At 34.1% G+C, this 16412-nt stretch overlaps 1 pseudogene; it reads left to right on the top strand.

The window, feature by feature from the left end:
* The first annotated feature begins 9883 nt into the window (after positions 1-9883).
* LOC146951417 (uncharacterized) lies at positions 9884-15411 on the top strand (annotated as a pseudogene).
* The last annotated feature ends 1001 nt before the right edge of the window (positions 15412-16412 follow it).

Genomic DNA, 16412 nt, shown 5'->3' with positions numbered 1-16412 from the left:
CATGTATAGTATAAAACTAAGTCTAAAGGATATAATTAAATATAAGAAATAATGTGAAGTAAAGAAAGAAAAAAAAACAAGAATTTATAAATGAGAACTTTATGTTAAAAGAATATATTAGGCTTATATTAATACTAAGTAGTGCGGAAGCCTTTTTTAATGACAAATATTTTGTACGATCCGTTTTTCTTTTTTGTTTGGATTTGAATCCTGAATCTCAAACTACTTATTATCCCTTAACTCACACCAGTTAAGTTATACGAATCTCAAACTTCTTATCCCTTAACTCACACCAGTTAAGTTATACAACACACACTCTCGAAAGTTTGTGTAATCTAATCCAATCATATAATAATGAACTATGAGAATTCTTTTAAAGCTATTTTTTTTGGTAGATTTTTTAGAGCTACTACCTCTTTCTTACATTACGTGTCATATTTATCATATTTTTACATCTCAAATTATTCGTCTCTTTTATATTTTTTTAAGAAGCTAAAATGGAATATATTAAACACAACTTAGTCTCTTTAGCACAAGAAGTGCCAGAGAAAAAACTAAGGATAAAGTATAAGTTACATCAAAATACCAAGAAGAAACTTATAGTGTATGAGCCACAAAGTAGACACACTAAATTGAAACCGAAACTAAAAATAAACAAAGTTAAATAGGAACTCTCAGACAAAAAAGGGGGATTAAGCCAACACATGTGAATGCCAACTAGTATCCCATGGGCATTGGTTAAGCAACTAAAATAAGTAAGTTTTTAATAAAAAATTGTGTAATTATTACTTGATCAAATGTAACATCTTACATTTCCAAGACAAAACTTTTACTTCTAGATTCCTTAAGCATTGTCCTTAGGGCATTGGTTAACAAGACCCTTAAAAATAATGTTATGATGATTTGCCTTCAACCACCAAAAAGACTGGAGCTTAATTTTGTCTATAAACTGATTAACAAAATCTTCCTTATGTTGAAAGACTCTAGTATTCTTGTCACGCCAAACAGTCCTAACAGTATAAAGTCAAATCAAATAAAAAGCATAACATGTGTGTTTTGAGAAATCACTCGGTGAACGAAATTGAATGATGTGATCGTTGACATGAGTCAGCTTAATTGAAACCAAGTCTAGCCAATTATAAATTTCAATTTTTTTCAATAACATACTCTTATTTATTGCATTTCAATCATCTAATACTCCACTAATTATAATTAACAAGGATATTTTGGTAAATGAAACACATTTTTACCATTAAAAGCAGTATTTATAATCATTTCCTTAATTACCATGTAAAACTCAAAAGTGAAGCCTAATTTGAAACGGAGGAAGTATTTTTAGGACATATTTCTACTCTCTCATTATTGCAATTTTCATACGAGTAAAATCAATTTTGGGTTAATAGTGTTTTACCCCTTGCAAAATAGGCCATTTCAGGGTTTACACCCTATAATTTTTTTTATTTACCCCCTGTAAAATACTCCATCCGTCCTAAATTATAAGCAAAAAAACTAATTTTCTTTGTCTCAAATTATAAGCAAAAAAGACAAACTTTTGTCATATTTAATTATGTTGTTTCAAAAAATTATTTTTTCCTAAGGAAAATTAAATGTAAAGTGCATTCAATTTGCTTCCTCTTTCAATCCCTCTTTCAATTTGCTTCCTCTCTCAATTTCTCAATATACCTTAGTGTTGTCAGTAAGTAGCATGTTAAACTAACAACTTGCCAAGGATCTTAGTGAAATTTTGTGTTTACTGTCAGGGACCTAACTGACAGTAAATATACACAGTCAAGGACCTAACAGTAAGTTGAGGATATTGATTTTCGATTCAGGGACCAAATTGACAGTAAGTATACACAGTCAGGGATCTAACAGTAAATTGAGGTAACACATATATCGATATCGATTGGCTCTGTCAGCTATTGTTGAGATGAGTTTTACATCGAATAATAGTTAATTACCGTTTTAGCTAACAACGTTTAACTATTGCGGGCATATAGTTTGGGGTGCCTGTGAGTAAACACTAGGTGTCTAAAGATCAATTTTCCACAGTTCATTGTAGAAAAGAAAACAAGACTCATTGGACCCAAAAAAAAGCCCACTGTACCAAAAAAAACAAGGAAAATTGCTTTTCTGACATAGAATACTTTCTATTGACACAAGTAAATGACCAAATTAGCCCCAACGGTAGTTAACTACCTCTGGCATATGCGCCGGCTGTTAACTGCTGCTGGCTCCTCCAGAGGTAGTTAACTACCGCTGGCTCCTCCAGAGGTGGTTTTTTGCTGTTTTTTATTGTGATTTTACGCGTTTCGGTTGAAAAATCAAAATAAATCGAAACTTATTCAGAATTTCACGAAACTTTACAGTCCCTCTATATATTTTTTTTTAGAGCTCTCTGCAAAAAACCAGATTAGAATTCAATTTCTAGGTCGACGTTTTGATGTTTTGGTTTCTTGAGTTATTGGCGCATTAAAAATTAATATTTAATACATCCGTTGTCGAAAAATTCTAATTTTTTATGGGAAATGTTTTTTTTTATGTTCTTAATATGTGTACAAAAAATAATGAAAAAATTCAACCTCTATATAACTTTTTCGGACGCGCAGTTGGAAAAATATTGCAACTTTAAGCGTTTCAGTAAAAAAATTCAAAATAAATTAAGGATTATTCAAAATACTAAGAAAATTTTTAGATCCTCTATATGTATTTTTATAGAGGTGTCTGCAAAAAACCAGCTCAAAATTCAATTTTTAGGTTGATGTTTTCGTGTCTTAAATTTTAGGCTCGTTAAAAATTCATATTTAATCCGTCCCCTGTCTAAAAATTCAAATTTTTTGTGGGAGATGTTATTTTTTTGTTCTAAACATGAGTACAAAAAAGCGTGAAAAAGTTCAACCTCTAGGACACTTTTTCGGACTCGCACTTGAAAAAAATTGCGATTTTGCATGGTTCGGTCGAAAAATCAAAATAAATCGAGACTTAGTCGAAATGCTACGAAACTTTATAGACACCTCTATAAAAATTCATAGAGATGATGTTCAAAGTTTCGTAACATTCCGAATAAGTGTCGATTTTTTTTATTTTTTCAATTGCGATTTTGTGCGTTTCGGTCGAAAAAATAAAAAAAATTGAGAATTATTCGGAATTTTACGAAAATTTGCACATCATCTATATGTATTTTTATAGTGGTGTCTGTAAAGTTTCGTAGAATTTTGAATAAGTTTCGATTTATTTTAATTTTTCGACCGAAACGCGTAAAATCACAATAAAAAGCAGCAAAGCCAGAGGTAGTTAACTACCTCTGGAGGAGCCAGCGGCAGTTAACTGCCGGTGCATATGCCAGAGGTAGTTAACTACCGCTGGGGGTAATTTGGTCATTTACTTGTGTCAATAGGAAATATTCCTTGTCAAAAAAGCAATTTTCAAAAAAAAAGGCCCATAAGACATCCTTGAGCACTATAAATTTGGGCAAGAACTCTTCCTCTGCACCACACCACACGCTCTTTCAAAACCCTAATCACTTCTTCTTCGCTCAACACAAGGTCATTGCCTCACTTAACTGTTTGCTTGCTACCGATGAACAATACACATTTCATCCTCCAATTTAACAAGATTCTAGGTTCTTTAGTTAAGACCAAAAACCGCTACTCAATTGTTATTTTCCTTTTTCAACAAATGGAATTCCTTGAAATTATGTCAAAAGTTTCTACCAAATTTCTTAAGATGGGTTATCACTCATTGGCTTTTCAACCTGATGTGGTAACCTTGGTTATACTTTTGAAGGTCTTTGTCTCGTATGTTTGGTTGTGCGGTGACGAGAATTGATTTTGATAAAATTGATTTTGTAAAATTGATTTTGGTTAAAATTGAGTTGAATTTAAAGTGATTTATGTTTGGATACCTTCAAAATAGAAGTGATTTTTATGAAAACTGGTGTTTGGATATTTTGTATTAGAATTGCTTTTGGGTGTGTGAAAGACTAAAATGGGTTTTAACATGTGTGTGAAAAGGAGAGTTAACAGTATGTAAAAGACAATTAAATTAAAGGGCAAAAAAGAGAAATTCATTGAAACCAAACTCACGGGGAGAGAATTGATTCCAAGAAGCTATGAAATGGAGCTTCATCCAAAATTGATTCTCAAAAGAAAAAAGTATGCTAACAGCAAAAAGGTGAAGATAACCAAACACAATAAAATTGATTTTGAAAAAATGAACTCACGTTTGGGCCATCTCACCGGGCAACCAAACACTAGTGTGTGTGGTTGTGCGGTGGAAAAAATTGATTTTGATAAAATTGATTTTATAGAATTGATTTTGGTTAAAAGTGAGTTGAATGTAAAATGATTTATGTTTGGATACCTTTGGAATAGAAGTGATTTACATGAAAAATGTTGTTTGGATATTTTGTGTCAAAATTGATTTTGAATGTGTAAATGACCAAAATGGGTTTTTAGTGTGTATATGTGTATATATTTTTGTTTGGTTACAACATGTGTGTATATCCTTAAAAAAAAAGTGTATATATAATGGAGATATTATTAAAAATGATAAATTTATGAGATATTATGCCGTGAAGACATATAAAGTTAAAATGATAAGTTTATCTTGAAAAAAAAAACAAGAAGAAGATAAATTTATGAGTTTGAGAGGATTTATTATTAACCGTTTGATTAAAAAAACAGGAGTTGGATTAAAACAAAAAGTCATTTGCACTATATCTCTCTCTTTCTCTTTTCTTTGTCTGTTTCCATTGTTGACCTGTTCATCTTCAACACACTGCCAATCTGCACACTGCTATAGAGGAATAACATCATAGCAAAACCCACAGTCAAACGAACAAATTTCATTGCAAAACCCCTCATATTCTCAAACCAAAGGGGTGATTTTCGAAACCCCTTTATTAGACCCTTTGAATCGTACATAGAAGGGTAAAAGAGAAAAGTTGATTGAATCAAAAGTACTATTGATAAAATCGATTTCAAGAAGCTAGGAATTGGAGCTTCGCTCAAAATTGATTTTGGAAAGCAAAACGTAAGTTGGCGGCAAGGAGGTGAAGGAGAACCAAACAAAGTAAAATTGCTTTTGAGAAGGTCGACGTGCGTTTTTGCTTTTTCACCGGGTAACCAAACATGTACTTAGTGGTGATGTTCAGAAAGTTCTGAACCAAAAGTTATATATCGTGGATGTCATCAATTTTTCTTCAGAAATGAGAGTTGCTACTATGACCAATGCTTGACTTCTCTTCAGTGGCCTTCCTCTTTTTAAATGGAGAAGAATCTAACAATCTCTTTGGTGAGACAATCTCAGAATTTTTTCCTTCAACCTTACAAAGCAGGATATTTGAAGGAGCGGTCGTAGTCTTAACCTCGTCTTAACAATCTCAGATGTTTTAATCTTTATCTTTGTGCTCTCTTTAGACATTTTATTTGTCTCAAGATGCAGATGTTACTTGTCTTTTTTTATCTCCCTTCTTATTTTAGAATTTTTCCCAAATTCTTCTATTCCAGATTTAACATTGTTGAATTTGTTTTGTTTTTAACATACTCTACTAATTTGAATGATTGGATATCTCTCTTTTTTTTTTAAAGAGTAAGATAAAAATTACATTTGAACTTCTATTAAAAGGATTCTTATAGATGACGAGGTTGAAAAGAAAGGTGTGATATGTATGGATTGCATGCCATGTTAATAGCTAAAAATATACAAGATAAGGAAACACTATAAATAAAACTATTTTGTTATTTATTTCATTTCATTGCCATCATTTTAGATTACACAACTACAACTTCAAGGTCGATGTAATTAAAGAAAAAAAATACAATTATTCGATGCATGCACAAAAAATAATTGATGACTTGTGGAATATTCCAAGATAAGGAATATGATACAATTATTTTGCTAGCGCAATAACTCATTAATATAAATATTATTAAACCAAATTTGTACAAATGCCTTTACGACACCTAACATTACTCTTTCGGAATTGTGGACGTGGACAATCTTTATCAGTAACACAAGGAGGAGATTTACCGAAATAAACCTGATCATATATTGTCAGGACAAGAAGTGTTGAAAGAATTAGAATCGGAACATAAACAAAGCTTAGATATTTTTCCATGTTTTTCCCCTCTTCATATAAATGATAGGATATGATTTGATCTATTTATAATGTATAAATTCCATGATCTCGTAATAAATAAATAATTAATTAGTTTAAGAATTTCTAAAGTTTTTTTTTTTTAGGGAAGAATTTCTGAAGTTTTAAAAGCCGTTCATAAAATTAGAATCATTATTAAATTACTATAGTGTGTTTTTTTTGTCCCTTTGCATTTAGACAGGAGTTTTTTTTTTTTTTTAATAAGTTAACATGGAATTTATTAAAATCATAAAGAATCCTGACCAACACAAGGAATGCTAGACTAGGAGTCGTAAAGTAGCAACATATAAAGGAAAATAAAAGTTGAACCAAAACCCTCAACCAACATCACAAGCTGCCACCAAAAATAACTTCCACCACCTACATTCCGCTGCTCACACACAACCCCAAACAACATTTAGACAGGAGTTAATATCATAAAATTTATAATTCTCATAATTTAATATTACTTAACTAACTTTTCATCGCTTTTTAAACCTTTGGCGACGGTAAAGGGTAAAATTATTTTTGGATCAATTGTAAGGTTTGTTAGAACCACATAGATTCAAAGAACAATATCTCTGTATTATGTTTTGAAGATAATGATGAAAAAAATTGTAAAGTGGACCAAACCTAATGAGCAATAAAGTAGTAAGTTATCGTCTCCACATGAATGTCGTCAAAAAAGAAATTCACTATAAAAGAAATTAAAGGGGTTGTATTCTTTAATTGTGTGCTCAATGCGTGTAGTAGTTTGAAGAAAAGTAAAATAGTTTATTTCATAGGTTAGAAAATGATTAAGATTCTTTAACCCCCCCTTGTCTTCCTTGTCGGATTAATGCAACAATCAATATCAATTATGATTAAAGCGCTTTATAAAGGATGTGACAATTAAAAAACCATAATTTATCAGTAGAATCATCTATATGTAGCTATGCTTATCTAGAGATGTACTAGGTGAATTATGTAGTGATAAATCATGAATCTATAATCATACTTATAAAACCTTAATTTGTCATATTGAAATAAATAATCAATTCTCAATTTTAGTTCTTGTTCGGAACAAAGCAAGGTAAGTGGGTCTTTTACTAAAACCTAAATATCATATATGATATTCATATGGGCATATTTTCTATCAGCATCCCAATATGGCTTTCTCTTATCTCAAAGGATTAGTAGACATGTGATTGAGCCTACTTCAGTCTGTGCAGAAGGCGTAATGTCTGCGGGTGTTTTCATCAACTATAGAATTGTGCAAGGTTCCACACTTGTGCGAAATCCTTGTTTCCCTTATAAGTTATAACCACCTAATTGTGAAGAAATATAAACTGAAGTTACTCAACTATTAATCCATAATGACTTCAAATCACAAGCTCAAGGCTCTAGGATAACAGTTTAATTAACATTGGTTTGAATCTCTAGTGTTGAGTAATGAGTATGGCTCATACTTTCCCATAGTATTAGTAACCCAAAGAAAAGATTCGTGCTCCTAAAGACATGTACTATTGACCAAATTCCAAGACCAATCGCTGTGTTCATCTGCGTTTATTTATCTACATTCGTTAGAGCCGGATTTGCAGTGCTAATTAACATCTAGTCTCTACCATCAATAAGTTGAACGAACTTTCGAGTACAATACAAACAGTAAGCATATGCCGCACCCTTCATGGTTACTTAAATCTCAGCCATTGCGAAATATTGTCCATATTTGTAGGTTTTCGATGTTATTCAAGTTCTGGAGCAGAGCAGATTAAGAAAGCAGAAGCGAAAAACAAAGCAATAAATAAAACACCTCCCGTCTTCAAGAATAAGGCACCTCCTCTTTCGTTCTGAAAATAGTCACTGCTCTACTCTACTTGTTGGTGAATGAGAAAACAAAATCAATTGATGATCTAACAAAAATTATCATTTAACGGTGACTTTGCTGTTTTCTATCATAAGAATGAAGGACCAACGATAAAAAATGAAACAATGAAATTGTTTGATGTTAATAAAAGTAAATCGGTGACTTGCCTCAATCTTCTCTTTGAGTGCATGCCAAGCAAGATCCTTAATAAGAAGTAATTCGGTCCGTATACTTCAAAAGGTTTTAAAGGAGTCCTGATATACATAGCATTCAAAGATATCTTTCCCATTATATGCATTCAATCCATTTTCACAAGCATTCAGTCCCCACATTTAACTAAAGTTCAGACATGCTCAATCTTCAACTATTGTACAAAATTACATGATGACAATATTTCAATATCATGAAAGAAAATTTGACACAATATATCAAATATGAAGCACTGATCGAGACAACAGACACAACACTGACAACAAATGCAACACTGACACATCTAGACCAGTAATAATTATATGTAAAACAAAGACAGCCTGCTTAATATAACTTCAGTTTTAATAATCAAAATAGAGAAGAAATCAACATGACATAAAAAAATGAATAAAACTAAAAAACTGAGAGAAACTGTTCATTTATTTAGATGCTAGACCAAGGATTAGAGCAGTGACTGGAGTCATATACATACCATGCCACATTTACAAGTTATAATTGTGAATGTTTGTTTTTGTTACCACCAACATTACCAATCTTTTTACCTTGCTTCAGAACTCATATTCTGAAGTTAAATCATTTATATCAAGTGAAGAAAGGACATTTTGAAATCATGAATATATAATGATGATTAAACTTTCAAAGTTAAAGTATTTATTCTGTTGAATTTCTAAAACACCAAAACAAGCAGATAAAGTATAATGTATGTATATTCACCTCATCTTGGAGACTAGGATTGTTTTTTTTCAAGAAAGCAGTAAAAATTCTGTCCAAACAAAAGAAAGAAAGCAATCAAAACTATGACCACCATCATGATATTAGAGACTTGCTGCATTCGGCCTTTCAGTCACCTCGGTAACTTTCCTGGTTGGTTTGACACTTTCATCCTGTCAGAATTTTTCCTTCTCATCAAATTCCTCGTTCTTTTGAGAGTTGCTTCTATGACCAATGATTGACTTCTCTTCTATAACCAGACATTCTCATAAGTTCTCATCTTTATCTTTGGCGAGAGCGAGACATTCGCAGAAGTTCTCAATTCATCTTTATCTTCAACTTTCAAACGTAATATATCAGAAGGAGCAGTCTTAGTCTTAACCTCATCTTTAACTTCATCTTTATAATTTCTAGAAGTTCTCATCTTTATCTTTGTCGAGACTCTCTCAAAAGTAATGGAAAGGATATACGGTGGGAGTTTCTATTGCTAAAGATACATAGGTAAGAGTATTTGAAAAACTATTTAATGGATGAAAAAAAATTACAATGGAAATCATCTATTGAACATATAACCACACCGATTTGAACCGAGAGTCAACCATGACTTGGAGGAAATTAGCCAAAGTCCACCCCCAATTAAATGAGCAAAAAAAGTTATCTCAAAATACAATCTAGAAGGTTAACATACAACTCGTAACACAAACACAAAGACCCTCGTTTTTAACCAAGACAACCTCTTAATTGATTTCACCACTTCCCCCACACACATGAAGTTGTAGATTCAAAGATACTTTCATTCATTGCTTTCCAAATCGATCAACATCACATAGTGAAGACCAACATCACAAACATTAATATTGTTGTTCGTCGCAAAAGTTATCCAATTATAATCGTTCAAATAACATAGTCGCAAACAAAAAAGACCAACATCATCACATAATGAAGTCACAAATCACAAATATTTCATTCTCAAGTAATTACTTTTCTCATCAAAACTAGCCCAAAATCACAATACCAATTTTTTACTGCTAGCTAATCACAATTTTTCCTTGTTGGAAATTGAGGCGGTGGTGAAGGAGAGCGATGGGAATAAAAGCCCGGGGCCGGATGGATTTAATTTTGGTTTTGTGAAGGAGTTTTGGTATTTAATCAAGGATTAGGTCCGAATTATGTTTGACCAATTCCATGGGAACGAAGAGATTCCTAAAGGGATGTTGGCTTATTTCGTTGCTTTGATTCCGAAAGTTTCATTCCCTATGTCCTTGAAGGATTATCGTCCTATTTCTTTGCTTGGGTGCCTATATAAAATTCTTGCTAAAGTGTTGGCAAGACGTTTAGCCGGAGTTATGAATTCTATTATCTCTACAACTCAATCGGCCTTTCTTAAAGGTAGGAATTTGGTGGACGGAGTGCTTGTGGTGAACGAGTTGGTGGATTATGCGAAGAAAAAGAAGGAACAATGTTTGATTTTTAAGGTTGACTTCGAAAAGGCATATGACTCGGTGGATTGGAGCTTCTTGGTATATATGATGAGGAGAGTGGGGTTGTGTCCTAAATGGGTGGCTTGGATGAAAGCATGTGTTTGTAGGGGAAGTATGTCTATTCTAGTAAACGGTAGCCCAACGGAGGAGATAAATATTCATAGAGGCCTCAAGCAAGGAGATCCTTTGGCTCCGTTCCTTTTTTTGATTGTGGCGGAGGGATTTAGTGGAGTTATGCGGAATGTGGTTGAGCACAATTTATTTGAAGGTTTTGAGTTTAGGAGGAATGGTTTGGTGGTCTATCACCTCCAATATGCCGATGACACACTTTGTATTGGGAAGCCAACGGTGGATGATTTATGGACTATGAAGGCGGTTTTAAGAGGCTTTGAGATGGCTTCGGGGCTTAAGATTAATTTTTTCAAGAGTTGTTTGATTGGTGTAAATGTCCCAAATGATTTTATGGAGATGGCTTGTAACTTCTTCCGTTTAATTATTTGGGTCTTCCGGTGGGTGCTAACCCGAGAAGTTTTGTGACTTGGGAGCCTTTGGTGGAGCACTTGGGTAGGAGGTTGAATACTTGGGGGCATAAGTATATTAGTCTTGGAGGTCGGATTATTCTTCTTAATTCGGTATTAAATGCGATACCAATTTTCTACTTGTCTTTCTTGAAAATGCCGGCGAAAGTGTGGCGGAGAATTGTGAGAATCCAAAGAGAATTTCTTTGGGGTGGTGTGGGAGATGGTAGGAAGATTAGTTGGGTGAAGTGAAATTCGGTTTGCCAATCTAAAGAGAACGATGGCTTAGGTGTGCGAGATGTTAGAGTTCTTAATGTGAGCTTATTGGCAAAGTGGAAGTGGAGGTTGTTGGATGGGAAACCGGGTCTGTGGAAGGATGTTTTGGTGGAGAAATATGGTCCTAATGTTACTACTTTGGTGGAACGTGCGGAGGCATATCATTGGAGGAGTGCATCTACTTGGTGGAGGGAGGTTGTCAATTTAGATAGTTTTGGAGCTCATGGGTGGTTTACTTCGGAGTTAACTAGAAGGGTTGGTAACGGAATGAACTCGAGTTTTTGGAATGTCAAGTGGCGAGGTGACCGGACGTTTAGGAGTAAATACCCTAGACTTTACTCTATTTCAAACCAAAAGGAGCGGTGTGTGGGAGAGATAGGGGAAGTGGTTGGATCTTCAACGGAATGGAATTTTGAGTGGAGAAGGGTGTTCTTCGATTGGGAGGAGCAACTTTTTGCGAACCTCTTGAGGGATTTGGAAAATATGCGATGGAATCAAGAGGAGGATAGGTGGAGGTGGGAGTTGGATGAAACCGGGGAATTTTCGGTTAAATCTTCGTATGGGAAGCTCGAGGCGATCGTGATGAGGGAAGATGTGTGGAGTGCGGAGGAGAAGGGGGTCTTTGCTAACATTTGGAAGAGCCCGGCACCCTCTAAGGTGGTAGCGTTTTCGTGGAAGTTACTTTATGATCGCATTCCAACTAGGGTGAATTTATCGGTGAGGAATGTTTTACCAACGGAGGCTACCCGAGTTTGTACTTTGTGTCAGAGAGTGGATGAATCGTCAATTCATCTTTTTCTCCATTGCGAGGTTGCCGGTAGGGTTTGGCAAGGCATTATGGGGTGGTGGGAGAAGATGGTGTTGATTCTGCCAAATTTATTTGTCTTTTGGGAGTGTTGGTGTGGTGGGGAGATAAATAAGAGATTGCGTCAGGGGCTTAGACTAATTTGGCACTCGACGATTTGGGTTTTGTGGAAGGCTAGGAATGATAAGATTTTCAACAACCGGAACCCGAAGGTTGGGGAAATTATCGACGATATCAAGGTGTTGACCTAGCGGTGGGCGATGGAAAGAATTCAACTGGCTCCGTGTATGTACTATGAATGGTGTTGGAGCCCTCAGGAATGCCTTAGGCGATTGTTCTAACCTGTTTTGGTGTTGTTTTGGAGTTGTTCGGTTGTGGAACATGGCGTTTGGCTGATGGCTGTTAGCAGGTTGCTGCCTTGGTTTCTGCATCAGTTGTCAGATGCGGTGGTGGTTAGGCAGTGCAGTTGGGCCTTCCGTTTCAGTAGCAGGCTGGTGCAGTGTTTGGCTGTTGCTGTTCGGCTGCGGTGTTTGTTGCTGGTGTGGTTGGTTGGGCGCGTTTCTGGTTTGGTCTTTGGGGTAGGGGAGCGGTTATTTGCTGCTTGGTTTTTGTGTTGCCTAGGTGATGAAGCTGTGGTATTCATGTGGCATTGTAGCATGTATAGTTCCGCATCATTATTTGGTGTGTTGTCTTTGATCTTATTTGGGTGGTTTTTAAGGGGTTTTTGTTCGAGCCTTTTACTTGTGGCAACCGATTTCCCCTTGTATGTTTTTTTTTTCCACCCAAGCTTATTAGTGCACCTTGCACGGGCTTGTTGGTTAATAATATTTTGCTGATCAAAAAAAAAAAAAAAACCCAAACATCTTTACTCAGGCAATGCTCCAGCAGCTTCCGCGCCTTCATCTTGTTTTGCCATGACAGATCCCATATCTGGCATCCTGAACTGCTGAGCAACTTTCATAAGGGCTTAAACATCTCTGTTAAGATCATGATCTTTCACGTCCATGATAATTGGAGCATCATCCTCCTGAATTAAAAAAATAAAATATTAATTCATATACGAAGAAAAACATAAACAAATCTAATCTAAGAAACCTAATATTGATGCTCATTTTATGACAATGTCCCTTAGTTGCATTCATATTCGCAGTATACTTTTATTTTCTCGTCCCTCTAAAAAACTCCTCTAACAATATCATTACTTTAATGACTTAACACCATTTAATCTTTAATTTAACAATTTAATATTTAATTTAAAGTTATAGATAGATTAATAAAGATTTAATGAAAATAGTTAAAATTATTAAATTAATGATATTTTAAGGTTTTTCAATGACATGTCATCAAAAAATATCACTTGAAATAAGCAATGTGAACTTTTGTGAAAAAGAAACAATAAAATTGGTAAAATAAAAATAAAAATTGAGGAGACCAAAATTTGAAGAGAATTTTAGAGAGACTAAAAAATAAAAGTTGATATATTTAGAGAAACCACAAACATATTTATTCAAAATAATAAGTCACTAAATTGTATCCAAACTAATATGGAAATAGGAAATAAAAATAAAAACAATGACATAAAACAAACATATTTCTAAATCTTGAAAATTTGAAAATGAAAACAGTTTTCAGAAAATGGAAATATGAAATGTTTCAGCAAACCAAAAAGCCCTAACATATGATCCTTGGATTTGGTCATCTAATAATTGTAAGAAAAAGGTTGTATAGAAGAACCTCACTTGCCAGCTGCATGAGAGTGCCATCGCACCTGAACAAAATAAGCAATCAAAAGAAACAAGAACCAAATGAGCTATAAAATAAATCATATAAATCATATAGAAGGCTCTCCAAGAATCAAGGTAAAGGTTATATAGACTGATTTTACGAAACTAGAAAGACAAAAAAAATACTGAAGAGAAGGAAAGCAAATAGATATTTTTGTTAGGAGTTAGCTAACATCCCTGCTAGCCTTATCCCCTTTTTCGTTGGCCAAAAAACTCAATTGAATGGTCCATTGTTTACAGATCGGGCAAGTACACAAAAGCAGACAATTCTACTACCACCAACAAGTGGAATGGAGAGGAAGCTAAGAGTTGAACATAAAGGATAGGGTGTTATAAATCAATATAAGATTCCGGTGACTCTAATATTGTTGCCAAACTGTTCAGTGGCCAGTGGGGAAGGTGGAGCACAGGTTGAAGAAAATGTGGGTCGAATGGTTAAACGCATAAATTATGTGGCAAATAAAAAACCCTAATTGACAACCTATGAAAAAATGAGGCAAGAAAAGAAGTCTTCATCTTCTTTACTTTAAAAGTAGGGGCGGGAAATTTCAAATCTCTAGTGGGTGAAGCGGAGATAAAGGTGCTTCTATAAAGCTAAATCGGTTTAGCCTAGGAGACATGAAGAAAATAACTCCTTTAAGAGCTAAGAGCGGCTGATTCTGTAAGAGCTTCTTCTTCCTCCACTTATCACTCCCTTTGGGAAAGAAGATCGGATTTTCCTCTTACTAAAAATTTCATTGATGTCGGTATTGACATGCCCCATTGCTATGTATGAAATAATTTCAGATGTAAAGAAACATGTTGGAAAAAAATGACAAACAAAACAATCTAGTGATAAGATTAAAATAAATTGCAAAATAATAAATACATAAATTACCAAGTGCTGCTCCCTTTCATCCTGATTCTCCTAACCTTTCTGAAATTTTGTTTTTTAAGCACGTCTGCTTCAAAAGTTCGATATTCTTTGTCAGCATTCCTGGCTTGAAAGGTGATTTGGTAAATGATTCCATTAACCACATTATAAGTAACCATCTCAATATCGACGAATTGGTAGTCTGTCTGAGTTTGTGAATTATAATCCCGTATTGCCAAAGTGGCACATTTGGTTAGGATAAGAAACTTGGAAGGATCCGTTTTGAAATCCCGAATGTAAAAAGGTCCTACACATTATCATGTCATTAATCATCTTCTTCTAACAAGTTAATTTCTTTCTTATGCTGACTTTTTTTTTTTTTTATCAAATAGAGAAATGCAATAAAAAGTCAGGAGCTGCCCCGCGTCCAAAATTAGTCCAACATAGTTCTAGAGAAAGATAAACCTAAGCTTTCTTATGCTGACAGAATATAACGATATTGAGCAATGAATGAATAATGAATGAACGTAACGAACAGACCAATGTATGTCTTTAGAATTATTCTGTAAAGCTAATTTTAGACAAGGCAAACATGTATTTTTTTTTTAATTTGTAAATTTGATATATTTTTTATTATATGTATTATATATATGCTTTGGGTACATTGGTCTTGTTAATGTTATATGTGCAGTGTTGCAGCAACAAAGAGTCCTGTTATATTCATAGGAACCGCCGATGAACATATGGATGAGTTTGATTGTCAATTATGTTCAGCAAAGATTCCTTAAGAATAAGCACTTGTTAATTTGATTGTTTCTATATACTAATTAACTAATGACAGCTTCTTTTTCCACCTTATGTGTTTCTCGCGTCCTATGCAGTTCAGATTATAGAATCCAAACCACATAAACACCTCATAAAAACCTTTAAAAACATGTTGAAACATTTCGGATTTTAAAATCCGAATAGGGTGTGCGAGAAACTATATGGTTGGAAAAGTAATGGCCATAACTTATAAGCACTTCTTTGATTGTCAATTATGCCTTTCCTTTTCGGTGTACCATTTTCACTCACAGCATGTCTAAGTAAACTCAAGTTTTTTTTTTTTTGATGGGTTCATCTCACTTCTCATAATAATTTTGTGTGCGTGTCTTAAGGCTGGAAAGAAAAGAAAGGAGGAAGAAACGGAGGAGATGGATCAAAAAATCAAATATATTTGTTTTGCTTTTTCCGTATGCATCTCTTGACCTATGCGTATGATAAACATTTGTTGGAAAGAAGTCAAAATCAATGAAGTAACACCTACGCGCTAAGAGAACCACCACCTTACATGTCTATGTCACTAAAATATCCCTTAGAATTAATTACAAGTTTCCAAAATCATTGACAAATGAAGGTTTTCAAGGGAAAAAAATTGAGAGGAGGATCAAAGAAGCAGAGAAGCACAAGGGTGAAGATAAAAGGTACATGAAAAAGGAAAAAGCGAGAAATTCATTTAGAGAAGTATGCATAAAATATAGGGTATATGGTACAAATGATGAGGAGATTATTTTGAAGCTTTGGACATAAGAGAAATATCAATTGAGCAATTTGCTTGGTCCTACAATGAGGTTTCAAAACGTGTTTTTCAGTACTATAGGGACATTCTTTTGAGTGTGTTTGATCAAATTATATCGAAGATATGTTAAAACATAAGAATGTAATGGAAATCAAATTTGGTCTTACTATGGGGGAGAACCAAAATGTAATGGAAAAGATATACCGTGAGAGTTCCTATTGCTAAAGATAA

Source organism: Medicago sativa, chromosome 2 (genome assembly GCF_051527215.1).
Source record: "Medicago sativa cultivar Bolivia chromosome 2, Bolivia_mono, whole genome shotgun sequence".
NCBI lineage: Eukaryota > Viridiplantae > Streptophyta > Magnoliopsida > Fabales > Fabaceae > Medicago > Medicago sativa.
Note: the sequence above shows the minus strand (reverse complement) of the source record. Positions and strands in the feature narration are given on the sequence as shown.